The 10,977-nt window shown below is 50.2% G+C and overlaps 1 long non-coding RNA gene across 3 annotated transcripts; it reads right to left on the reverse strand.

Annotated features, from left to right (window-relative positions):
• Positions 1–1,634: 1,634 nt before the first annotated feature.
• Positions 1,635–10,130, reverse strand: LOC119037582 (uncharacterized). Of its 3 annotated transcripts, none has more exons than XR_005080227.2 (3): positions 9,879–10,130; positions 9,727–9,793; positions 1,635–2,651 (listed from the first exon to the last, which is right to left on the reverse strand). It is a non-coding gene; the product is annotated as an uncharacterized LOC119037582 (long non-coding RNA). The 3 variants fall into 3 exon arrangements; XR_005080225.2 differs by lacking the exon at positions 1,635–2,651 and adding an exon at positions 8,176–8,310; XR_005080226.2 differs by lacking the exon at positions 1,635–2,651 and adding an exon at positions 8,343–8,962.
• Between the last annotated feature and the right edge of the window lie 847 nt (positions 10,131–10,977).

Raw genomic sequence — 10,977 nt, forward strand, 5'->3', positions numbered from 1 at the left:
GCACGTGGGCCTGGCAGTCCCTCCGCCCCTACCTCCACGGCGACGTTCCTCGTGCCCCGTGCGCACCAGCGTGCGGTGGAACAATTTCTGCACGTGCTCTTGAGTCGGGGGTGGGGGTGGGGTGCGTGGGAGACCCACATACGAAGCTGGAACTGCAAGGCCGGCTCCTGGAACGTGGGGGGTGTCAGGACGCGTGTGTCGCTGGGGACGCTGCCGCCGCTCGGGGAGAGGGAGCCTGTGCAGGTGCAGTGCTCGGAGAGGCGCGGGGCCTCGGCAGGGCCCCCAGCAAGTGACGGGCCTGCAGGCTCCTCCCCCTGCCCAGCGGTTGCTGCTCAGTCAGGGCCCGCTTCATGGCTGCGGTTGTTCCCGGCCGGTGCTCCACGCACGTGAGCTCTAAGGGTTGGCACTACTGTGACAGAAGAGGAAACTGAGACTCATGTCACCCAGACAGGCTTCTTCCTGGGAAGCGGGCCCTTTGAGGCACCTCTGAGGCTCTTTGAGTGACCTCACTCTCAGGAACACCCCCGTATCCCCTCACGTGACACCCCTGCCCCTTCCTGTGTTACCTGTGGGGCTGGGCCCGACTTCAAGATGATGATGATGGGAGAGAGGGATGTGGGGACCTGGCTGTCACAGGGATGCGCGGGAGGGCTCCCCACTGTGTACATGGGACAGCCAGCCTGGCAGCACCAGTGGCCTGGGACAGAGGGGAGGAAGACAGGGGCCGGGCCGTCTGGGGTCAGGACGGGGACTCCCAGAGGGAAGAGGCTGCGGTGAACCCGGAAAAGTCTGGCCTTTAGGGGGGGTGCACGGCTCTGAGGTAGGGGCCCTGGCGTTTCCCCGGGGGCCACGGAGCCTGTCGCAGAGACTGACGGAGGGGAGGGCGCTCAGCCCTGCGCCGGGGGCATCTTGTCCCTCCTCCAGTGACACCCTTGGCTTTATCTGCGAGCAAGCTTAGCGGTTTTGGCAGACACCGGGACCAGCCTGCCTTGGGAAGTGCCAGAAGTGGAAAATTTGAGTAAAAACCTTCAGGAAAATAACAATAAAATGTCCCTAAGAGTTAGAATTAATGACTTGAATATGTGTGGCTTATATTTGCAAGCTGGAAGTTAAGTTTCAAAGGGTAGCTCTCTTACAACATTCAGGAGGCTGGCTGTTTAAAAAACCGCCATTATTTCTGAAACTTTCTCTTTCAAATGGTACTGTTTTTTTTTAATGTAACTCCAAAGTAAGGAATGTGAGATGTCAGACAGGTTCTTACATGTTTTATTCCCTTTTCCACCTAGAAATGGGAATAAAAACACAAGCTGCTAAGAGGCATGGATTCGTATGAAGTTACTGGTGATGCCCCATAAAACTACCATCGTGAAATTAAAACGTGTTATTACGCAGATGTCTAGGATGTTTGCACCACAAGCAGAACCAGAACCGCTGACTGAAAATCAGTTGCCTTTGTGAAAATACAAAGTCTTTTCTCTGTGTGCACGGATTCCCTTTTATGCAAAAGTTAATCTGAAATCACTGAGATGGAATGTTCCAGAAATGGACACCAGGAACAGAGAAGCCAGTCTCTATGTTTGAGATTTAAAGAGTTTAATTCAGAGTTAGGAACTTATATGACTTTTGGAAGAGCTTGGGGGTGAGGGAGGAGGGGGTGCACCAGTGCAGAGGTCACAGAGCTGCCCCTGAAGGTCAGAGGGGCTGCCCCAAAGTTAGCGGAAGCGACAGGGAGCCCACAGTTCCAAACTGTTGGCGTAGTTTGCACACCCTTTTCTGCAACCTGGTGTCCCCCCCGGAGCCTCTGAGGTGCACTCCCCGCTTGTCTCCCTCTGCCAGGCCAAGGGCGACGCCTCCCTGACTTGCTTGGGCATTTGTATGGAAATCCTCCACCTTCCACATCCGCCCCAAGTCCTCCTCTGAAGCCCAGCAAGAGGCCTCGGGCAGTGCCAGGCTTAGCAGCAGGTCTACAGGAAGCCTACTTCTCTAAACTCTTGCAGGAAAATCAAATTTGACGCAATCACAGAACGAACATGGACCCTGGCATGAATTCGTTTGTTTCTTCCTTCATTCAACAAAATATGCTTCGAACGGGCAGGCCTCGTCCATGTGCTGGGACAGATATCGTGTAGAGATAGATTAGCACTTGCTTAGTGTAGTCGGGGAGACCCGCAGGGAAGGGGGACGGGCCCTGAGGATGGCGGACGCAGGTGGACGGGGTGGGTGGGGCTGCGGCGTGAATGGCGCCTCTGGGCAGCACGGTCACCCGGCACTGGTATTCAATGGCTCTGGCCACATGTCTGCCCACCTCCGTGAGGTCCGAAGCTCCTGGGGGACAGGAAAGGAGCCTCTGTATAATTTTATTCCTTATATGTCTTACACAGAGAGTAGACACCAAGTAAATAGCAGATGGACGAAACGTGGGCCTCAGTTCAGCACTCCGTAGCGAGTCAGGTGGGTCCAGGTAAATCGGATGGACGAAATGTTTTAGTCTGGCCTGTGAGTCTCACTCAGAGGTAGGCAAGGCTACATGGTAGCGACTGGTCATGTATCCCTCCGTTCTTAGATCCCAGTACCTGGAATCTAAGCCTTGACCTTCTGCTTCTCGGAGTTCTGATTATAGGGTGGATCCCCCCGGCCCCCCATCTAAGTACCTGAAGGGGGCAGGGTTAAAAGTAACAGAAACTAAAAAGAGAAGCACGCCAGTTAATGTATCAGACTAGTATTCCATTACACCTGGCATCTGCCCCGGAGGGTTTTCCCCTGGCAGCAGGCTGCTTTGCTGTAAAGATGCAAGAGAAAACTTAAAGCTCTCACAAATTCAGGAGAACAATTGAGGTTAAACACCTCCATCAAATGCAGTATGGACACGTGGGTAGCGTGGTTGTTTACCTCCCAGGAGAATGACCCAGCGAATGATGCTTACAGGTAGAATAAATGTAGGTTGGTTCACGGTTACCTACTGGGGAGAATGTTGAAAGCCCACAAGTTCTAAGAAGCAGTGAATTATAGCAATCATTTCTTCTTCCCTGTTGCTCACAAATGCAAATGAGATCCAGTGTCTTGCTCTTCTTTTCTATCCTATCACAACTAGAAGCAGAAATATACCAAGAGTGCAGTTTCTCATATTTTCTGGCGCTCTCTCCATAGACACATGTCCCAGATCATGTCTTCTCTCTGTGTCTGATGCTCCCCAGTAAGACACAGCCTTGGTCCCAGGACGGTTTAGGAAGACTGGGCTGTGGACTGTGCTGCTGTCTGTAAACACCCGGTCAGGTGTGGCCAGTAAGCAGGCAACCGATTCTGGGGACCTTTCTGTGGCCCTCCTGCCCCCCCCCGACCTGGCCCACCCCATCAGCAGCACATTTTGTCCCCGCCCGGGCTGCGTGCGTCCCATGATGAACAGATGCATCCCAGCCACGGCCTGAAGACGGGAAGTCTGTTTGGGGACAAGCTGTTTCTTATTCTTAGCCAGCAGCCTCCCGCTCTGTCCTCCCCCAGCCTGCTGGGGTCTGCGGATCCCTCATTGTATCTGTGAAGGGGTGGTCTTCTTTCCCCCCTTTCCGTCTCTGTGGCCGTAAATCCTCTCTCCAGTGGTGATTTATGGCGAGTCTTTGAGGAGGAGGGTCTGTCACAGCGATAGGCAGAGAAAGGTGCCCCGGAGAGCCCCGAGGGCCCCCACCCCACCAGGGCACTGTCCTCTGGCGTGGTAAGCCCTCGTTTTCTTTGATTTCTGACAGTGAAAGAAAAAGGGAACTTATTCACCCTCCCACATCTTTCTCCCCACTTCAGACCAAAGTGCATTTAATTACTTCTCAGTGTCAAATTCAGATGTGCTGATAATTATCCTGAAAAGGATCAGCTTGGACACAGGGCCCGGGGCCCAAGAGTGGGCCAGTGTGTCCTAGGGCTGCGTGCCTCCTTCAGCCACGTTGACCCATGCAATCTGTTAGTTGGCTTGACTTAATCCGTCTCTACTAGGCATGCGAGGAGAAGACAGTGAGGCGACATTTCTGGGGAATTTTAACATCCAAAAATTACGGATTGCTATGTCGGTTTTATTTTATTTCCTGTGACAACCAATTAACCAAAATATTTCCTGGGTGCCACTCCGGGCCAAGCACAGTGCCGCACGCTACCGTGAAACCCACTGCACGCCCCGAGTGGCGGAGCGCACACAGTTGCCTGGGAGACCCCTCGTCTGCCACGCCTGAGGGGACCCACCCTCCTCCTGTGTCGGCAGCTTTGTGTCCAGAGCACGGTGAGCAGCTTGGGGGCTATTGCACGGGATGGAGGAGTGATCTTCCTTCGAGCAGATTAAACACGAGAAGCTGGATATCAGATTAGAATGACCGTGAACAGACACAGAACCGGCACCAAGTTTCGAGTGGAAGGCATCAACAGCGGCAACGTGGGAGAGCTGCCCGCTGATAAGGCCTCAGGGCTGCCTGTCCAGTGGCCCCCAGAGACGGCACTTCCGTCATGAACCTGTGACAAGCTGACCTTGCAGGATCACACAGTTGGCTTTCTCACTGTGCTGGAAACGGTGCTTCTATAGGAGCTGACTCGTCGGTCAGGCACACGGAGACCGACGGACTACCACAACGTGGGTTTGCTCATTCGGACGCAGACATCCCTGGTTAAGAGACTGGCTGCAGAGATTCCGAGTCCAGCGCTGGGTTGGCATGTGTTCTTCTTGTAGGTACATCCACGTTGGTGTGTGGCGCAGATAATAACCAGTGAGTCGAAGCCGCTCGAAGTCACTTTTTTTGTTACTTTGTAACCAGATGATGTTTCTTGCTCTTTGACTCCAGAACTGTTTCTTGTGGATCCTTTCCACATGAGTTTTAGGATCAGCTTGACAAATTAAAAACATGTATTTTTGAGGGAAAGAAAAGAAAACTATCATGTTTTCTTATTTGAGTTGCATGGAATTTAGAAATTCATCTAGGGAAAATGAATGTATTTCTGATGTTGTGTATTTCTATGAACATTTTATATTCATAAAATTTTATATTTATATATAGATCTGAATATATTTTTAAAATCAGGGTCTACTTCATGTTCTTTACTGAAGTTTTAAAAATTTCTCATGGAGGTCTTGCTCATCTTTTTTGAAATTTATTACAAAGTTTTAAGTCTAGTGATTTTGAAGAGTTATGTCTTCACTATTTATTATTGATTTATAAGGAATAAAATAGATTTTTGTACACTGTACAAAAGTAACTTTGCTAATGTGTTAGTTCTAATAGTATATTCTGTATCAGTTGGATAGTGTGTGCGTTCTCTTGAACATAGACTTTTCTGAGTAGATACTCATCATTCACAAGCCAGGACAATTTCTTTCCTTTTTTGTTGTGGAAGGACCTAGCCATGCGGTCCCTCACGTTTCCAGCCCTTTTCAGCTAAGGCAATGTGGCTCGTGTCTGTGTTTTCAAATTTAGTTTTCATAGGTTTCTCTTTAGATCAGAAAATCTCCACCGTGTCTGTGATGTCCTGTCTTCACGTCTTCCTGATCCCGGACAGTGAAGGCTTCCTTCCCTGCCTGTGGCCCCTTCCCATGACTCGGTGCTGTTTGCTTCCAAAGAGGTCGCCTTCCAACTGTGTTCTGGCCCTTGGTTCCCTTCTCCCACCGATCACACACAAAAACAGCAAAACTCCGAGTTTCCTTGAATGAATGGGACTGTGGCCTCGCCGACTGGACACTCAAGACTGACCGTCCCAAGTGTGTTCTGCGGGAGAGTCTGGAGGACATTATGTTCCCCAGAGCAGTTGGCTGTGCCCCAGCCTGGGGGCCTGAGTGTTGCTGAGAAGCTGGTGTGTCTCCTCTGCTGGAGAAGCTCAGTGACAGGGGACGGCCTTGCAGAGCTGGACTGCCTCAAAGTGGTGAGGACACCAGAGACCGAGGGGTGGTGGAGAGCAAACCGAGAGCAAGGGGGTTGCAAGTCCGGCAGGGCGGCCACGTCGGGGTGGCCTTCACCCACAAAGTAGGGGTGGTGGCAAACGCCACAGGGCCTCCCCGGGGCAACTCGGATGGGTTCATTTCACTTAACATGAAGCTTTCAAGGTTCATCCATGTGGTAGCAAGTATCAGAATTTTCTTTTTTCACGGCTGAATAATATTCCATTATCTGTAGACGAAATTATCTGTAGGTACCCATTTTATTGATTGATTCCTATGTTGGTAGACACTCGGGTTGTTTTCACCGCTTGGCTGTTGTTAACGCTGCCACCAACAGTGGTGTACAAACACCTGTCTGAACGCTCACTTTCAGCCCTTCGGGCTTACACCTGGGAGTGGAACTGCCTGGCCGTGTGCGGATTCTAGGCTCGACTCTTTGAGGAGCTAACTGGTTCCTGCAGCGGCTGTGCTGGGTCCTCTAAGACCTAGCTTTCAGTGAGCTGCTCGTGCTTCTGGTCACCGCGGGGCTGATATCTCGGTCAGGTCCTTGGTGCCTTCAAATCCAACCAAGTCAGACCACCAGTCTCAGACTTCTGTTCCCCTCAGTCTGCAAAGCCACGCCTGTCACCAAGCACTTTATCCACCGGGATGCGCTCTTATCAGGCTCAGCAGATGCTAGGAGTTTAGAGACTCTTCAGGAGGGTCAGAGACCCAGGCTTGCGTGTTTGCTACACAGCTCAGAACAGGGCAGCCTCAGGACACACGTCAGCCCGACATAGGAATGTTCTGAAGAAAACTCTTCTGTCATTCGGAACCTGGAACTATAGAAACCGGACTCTAGAAACAACTGCCCTGGAAGAATTGGACATCATTTCTTTCCAGGAGACCTGAGCTCCCTCTGCATGTCCACCACCCACACTGCTCACTTCCAGCTTTGAGTTTGGAGTGGGTCTGTCTGCTTGGCAGAAGCTAGATCTCACAGGACCCCCAAGCTGCAAGGGAGTCTGGGAAATGGGGCTTTCCGCTTCTAGGCCTCTGTAGCACAGGAAGTCACGCCACAAGGAGGTAGTGTCAGTGCCAGGGTGCTCGACATACAGCTACAGTTTGCACGTGTCGGAGGAGCGCGTGCCTCCACCGTTTTCTCCCTTTGACGAAACTCAGCAGATGTCTCAGGCTGCACAGGTGAGCATCGAGGAGGCCGACATCACCGTGCGCCCCTTTCTTCAAGACTGGGGACTCTGGAGGGAGAGTGGAGCTATGTCAAGGTGCATCAAAATATAAACATAGAAAGCAGATGTGTCACACGTCACAGGGAGGAAGGAAAAGGAGTCAATATTTACAAAACAGAGACTCATGGTTCCCCCCCCCCCCCGCAATCTTCTAAGGTCTGAGGATGGCAGATCCAAGAATAACAAAGAACAGGAACTAGAAAAATGAACTGCAGTTTCTCTTCATCTTCATTCATATCTGAATCCTCTGTTCTTAGGTTTTTAAATAAAAACAGCAGTAGGAACTTCACTGAGGGCTAAGACTGGAAACAATTCAAGTGGTTATACTTTATTGAAAACAAGATTTCACTTTTCAGGTTCTAATAAACACAATTAAAAGTAATATAATGATAATCATGAATGAGTGATAACTGTGGGGGGGGTGATAACATCCTACATCAGATAGTAATTAATTTGAGGTCAAGTTCCCATCCGCTACATCTACAAAGTTAGAATCGTAACATCAGGAAAAGGAACTTAGAAGCCAGTCTAATTGATTCGTCTTCGATCATCCATTTCTGGGGACAGAGAACAGATTCCCCCTTTGGATATCCGATGAGAAATGCATTTGGTTTCCTGTAAGTTTTTCTAAGCGAAGTTTCATTGTGATTCGGTGACTACCATTTTCTAACTTCTCACTGCCACAGGCGGCAAACACAAGGCGGCCCCTGGTGACAATGAGTTTGACACCCCTGGCCTCTGCAGTCTCCTATTTATTAATGCAGTTACGAATTTATTAAACGGAATAGGCGTGAAACAATTTTTAAAAACCACTTTCCACGTGTCATATGTCTTCTACTTGCAGTCAAACTTAAACTTGTTAAGAGGATTAGCACCTGGGGGAGTTCGCAGCCTTCCCACTGAAGCCCCACTTGGTACTCGGTTAAACAACGGAGAAGTTTTCAAATCCCGAAGAAAGTAAAAATCCATACCCGTGTTTTATTCTAGTGCATTGTATACTGAAGATGAAGAAGCAGGGGAAGCGGAATGGTTGTTTATAAGGTTGATTTGCACCGACTTACCTGTTACTGAGAGAAGCATGAACTGCACTCATAGCAAAACCCAAAATAAACTCAGTGACGTAACGATCAACTCCTGGCAGAGTTACCTCTTCCCACTGGGGCAGCATACCAGGCAAGATTCCTTTGGATTGAAAATGACAGGAAATCTTTAAACTGGTTCATTCACAGAAGGAGTTTATTGGCTCACGGAACTGAGAAGGGGGACTGACTCAGACGTGGGCGAACCCAGGCGTGGACACGCTCTGTTAACAACCTCTCGGTCTGAGTCTCTCTCTTGCCTTTGGCCAGCTCTTCTCCATTGAAGATGGTCATGGTCAAGCACAGCTTTATGTCCACATGCCACCATTTAATCAATTCCATTAGAAAATAAAGAGTCCCTCTTTTCTAATAATTTCAGCAAAAGACTTTCATGAGCTCAACTCGGTTCTCATGCCTGTTCCTGGAACTCTTCACATTGGCCTGAGAAGTCGAACAGGCTGGTGCGCCAGTAGGAACAGGAGACAGGAAGGGCGGCGTATGACCTTGAAAGGCCAGGGCCCCCGGCTGGTGGCCTGCAGCCCTGGCCGCCCGCTGCACAAGACTGCTGCTCTGCTGCTGGGCGTGGGCTTCGTGCGCCCAGTGGAAGGGCTGCGCTCTTCTCATTTCTGCGGACGTATCCTAGGGACCAGCCAGGCCCTGGAGCCACGGAGGTGAACCAGCTGCGCTGCGAGTGGGGGAGGGTGGTCCTCTGGCTGAAGATCAGGTAGTATTTGTGCACTAAGGTAAAATGGAGCCTGGGCAGGGAGATCGGCCAGCTGTATGCTCCTGAAGTGTCACAACGCTGAGCTCTTAGTGCAGTTCTGAGTGTTTGTCTTGTAGAGCCAACGCAACTCAACATAAGCCAATTCAACTCAGCTCAATGCAATGCGACAGTTATTGGTCCCTTATTACCCACCGAAAAGTGTGTGTGCGCGCGCATGTGTGTGTGTGTTGGTACAGATAGATAAGGAGGCACTATGAAATCATGTAAAATCAAAGATGATACAGTGTAAATATTTCTTTAGTTGCTTTTTAGCAAAACAATCTGTGTTTAAGTGAATTACACATCTATTATATGTTCAAATATGATTATACTCTGTTAAACTTACTAAATTAAGGAACTTTAAAATAAATATTTACTTCATCCTATTTTTTACATCATAGCAATTCTTATTCCTAACAGTCTGGAATAGCGACCAAATATGCATCCTGTAGAAAGGCATCTTAGGTTTTCAGGTGACCTTTAAATACCATTGACTTTTATTCTGAAGTTATTGCTGGTAACTCATAGTTTGCTTAAAAACTGAATTAGCCTCTTATTTCTGTCAAGAAAATAATACCCTTATTCCTCCATTTAGTAGAGGAATTTCAACAGTGCGTGCCTTCCTTGACTTTAAGCTTTGGGGAAAGTGGAAAACAAACAGCACGTTGCTATTATTTATACAAAGTCAGACAAGGGGCCAGGCCAGGGGAGCAGCCCCCCAGTGCCGATGGGATTGGTTTCCACTTAAGCACTTACCGTGTCAGCCAGACCTTCCTGCTAAATTCAAACTCTCCAGCACCTGAAAAATTTTGTTTGGTTCTTCCTGGATAAAAGGAAGAGAACAAGATTTAAGTGAGTAAATACTTAAAGTTAAGTGAGTAAATACTTAAGGGGTAAAAAAAACTAACCTCCATGGTGGAACTTTGGAATTTTTCTGTTTGTTTTAAGCTCAGAAGCCCAGCGAATGTTTCTGCTCCTTGGCCAGCAGTGGGAAACCTGCTTGGAAAGCCGGAGACACCTCGGTAGGTCAGCGGGGGAGAGTGAGGGTAACGACCACGCTGACAGGGTAGTGATTTGCAGAAATTAAAGCCACGACCGAGCTGGTGGGCCAGGCCGGCGGAGATTCTGCGGACCGGCAGGCTGGGCGCACCGCGGGGCGCGGCCAGGGCACCAGGAGTGGGCGCCCGGGTGAGGCCGCCCTATTTGCATTTCAATGAGCCTCGCTGGTTGACTCTGTGCCCAGCGCTTCCGCAGCTCCCCCAGAGTCTGCCTTTGTTGGTTTTCGCTCCGGTCAAGTCCACTTCTGGCCACCGGGGAGCGGCGCGCATTGAGCGCGTGCAGCCAGGCGGAACAGCTGCAGGAAGGAAGGAAGGAGGAAGGGGCTCCCGCGGCCATTGTTTGGGCCGAGCGACTGTTTAATCTGTAAGGTGAACTTGAATCCCTCGCAAATCCTCTCAGTGTGGCGCGGGGGCACCCAGACAGGGACAGATGGTGCAGAACCCCTTTTGTTTCAGAATATGGAAATGCGCCTTTCCATTGACTTACGGTAGTCCGGTCTTTTAACTGTTGCTCTTGCCCCCTGGCCCATTGTCCCGGAGAGTCCCGGAGAGACCCCGAGACGTCGGTGGATCTGGTAGCCCTGCCCGTGTGACTCCGCAGTTTTAAATGTGATTACTGGAAGTGAGTCTGCTCTGTTTGGTGAGCCATCATTGCCGTGGGGACTCCATCTGGGCTTAAGGTGCAGTCGGGGAATTGCTGTACGTTCCACAAGATCTCCTTTTCATTGGCCCCTGAGTTCCTTTTCCACATTAAACATCAAGTTCAGAGGTTTTGGATGCTTCTGGTGCAAAAGGAAAGCGCCCATCCTCAGAGTCCCTTGCTGCTTTGGTGCGAAGGACCCCCCCCTCCCCCCTTGCTCCATCCCATTCTCATAAAAGGCGGCTCCCACCCAGGCTGCACCCGTGTTCCTATGGCCACAGCTGTGGTTTACAGAATGCCCCACAGCAG

The sequence above is a fragment of the Artibeus jamaicensis genome, unplaced genomic scaffold (assembly GCF_021234435.1).
Source record: "Artibeus jamaicensis isolate MK-2021 breed Jamaican fruit bat unplaced genomic scaffold, CSHL_Jam_final scaffold_537, whole genome shotgun sequence".
Classification (NCBI taxonomy): domain Eukaryota; kingdom Metazoa; phylum Chordata; class Mammalia; order Chiroptera; family Phyllostomidae; genus Artibeus; species Artibeus jamaicensis.